This window comes from Hyposmocoma kahamanoa, unplaced genomic scaffold (genome assembly GCF_003589595.1).
Source record: "Hyposmocoma kahamanoa isolate Upper Pololo Valley unplaced genomic scaffold, ASM358959v1 232, whole genome shotgun sequence".
Taxonomy (NCBI): domain Eukaryota; kingdom Metazoa; phylum Arthropoda; class Insecta; order Lepidoptera; family Cosmopterigidae; genus Hyposmocoma; species Hyposmocoma kahamanoa.
In genome coordinates this window covers 3,984,509-3,986,727 of record NW_020653750.1, presented here as the reverse complement: position 1 = coordinate 3,986,727, position 2,219 = coordinate 3,984,509, and positions in this window count along the sequence as shown.

Here is a 2,219-nt window from a genome sequence, read left to right as displayed (position 1 = left end):
AAAAAAAAAAAAAAAAAAAAAAAAAAAACTCAAATATTACGAAAAGTGAATTTGCACAGAAAAAATTTAATTTGAGAGTATATTAAATATCTCTACGCATTTCCAATCTCAAGATTAATATTTATAAATTTTTAAAAGGTTTCCAAAAGCTGTTTTGTATTTATGCATTATGTATAGAAATAATATCAGTGATTTTGATTTAGGTGAATCTTTAACACTTCCTTTTAATTTTTGAAATAAATAAAATTACATATATAATAGTTTATCGATAATCATAAAATCAGATGTAACATTAATAATACGTTTATTTGCTTAAAATATGGTATACCAGAAGATGAAACAAGATGAGACAGAGTCAGTACCAACATGCTTTGCATATTAAATAATCATATATCTACCACAACAACAAAAATGTCAAGAGAAATGGTCACAAGTTACCAATTAAATTTGCCAAAAGATAAAATTTTACGTCTTATTATTTTCTGTGAAATATTTCGTTTGTGTCATAAAAAATATTTTCGTTTAACCACTTAAATAATGTCGTTTTAAACGAACATGAGTCTCATTAATTTAATCTCGAGCTGCCCATACGTACGTCGCTGTCGCTTTTCGTTGTGCATTGAAACTATATGGATGAAATAGAAGTTATTGCAGTTGCTGTTATATGTATATTATTGGGCGTCAATAATTATTATGTTAGCGTATCCATATATGTTATATGTCTTAAAATTGTCAGTGGAATAAAAATCGGAAACGAGTGGATAGTTTTGTTTTAAGGAACTGAGAATGCCTAGTAATGAGTCTTGTTTAATCAAAATTAAGTATAAAATTATTTACTAATAAATGTACCGATGCAATTGCATTATCATTGTAATCTAGTTACATTCAAGGTTCTATTAAAATTTGACTCTTCAAAATGAAGCGCACAAACGAGAATGATTTTTGAATCAATGTGTATGTTCGGCAGTCCTGTCATTTCCAACCATTCTTCCTTCCTTTTTTATTTGTTACCTTTAAAAATAAAAGTAATAATAATGAAATAATAAAAACCTCGTAGTGAATTGTTTTGAATATCGATATAATATTCAATCAGATTGAGGTTGTCCTTAAAAAGGCCCGGGTTAAAAATACCAAGAATAAACGGGCATGTATGAAGAGATTGATGGGAGTAGAGGAGGCGAAGGAAGTTTGTCAGGAGCGTAGCAAGTGGAGGTCTATAGTCTCTGCCTACTCCGGTGGGAGACAGGCATGATGACATGTATGTATGTATGTAGAATATCGATAGTATGTATGCTAACAAGAACTACACTATATCAAAATAATTGTTATCAAGAATCATCAAACTGTATAAATAAACAGGTAATCTAAAGCAACCAACGCAAAATTTGATAAGACTTATGAATAAGATATTTGGGCTATTGTATGATTTATAGACAGAAAAAATAACGTTAATTGCCGGTAGTACAATGTAACATTCGGATGATTTTCGCTTTTTCTAATGCCGCATCCCTCAATGCTGCAGCGACATATTTTCATCAATAGTTAAATTATTGTCACTGTTATTATTTTTGTCCATTTAATTGCAATTCATGCGAATAATTAATTAAAATATTTGGCGAAACTTTGATTTTGACATTTGATGTATGTACACGCCAGCACATCAAGCTACACAATGACGTACATCTCTTGTTCCGTTGCACTGGAGGCGATTTTCGTACAAAAATGTGTAGTCTGGTGTGCCGTTGTCCGTACATACATAATTCTCTTTGACAACCGTCTCCGTATTCCAAAAATGGCAAAATCCCTTAGAGGATGGAAGATCAAAATCCACACAGTTGGCATTTAAGATGACGTTACGTATTTTCGAATCCCTTAAACTATGGAAACCAAATGACGTGTTATATATTATTATTATTTATATTATACATACATATATATAAAGCTACAAGTTTAGACTCACTGATAGAAATACAATGCATACTTCCCGATATGGTAGAAGAAACATATTTATATCGTTATAAGCGGATACGTTCCAAAGCAAAGAATCAAATATGAGAGGACCTGTATGTAAAAAATATAAAAGAGTGGCAACGGCCTGCAAAAACTATTATATATGGCGGGAATATTTGTGCATTTTTATGAGGTACACCCTGAAAAATTAAAAAAATTCGAAATTCAAATAAACAAGATGGCTGCCATACAAATTAACCTCAAGAAGG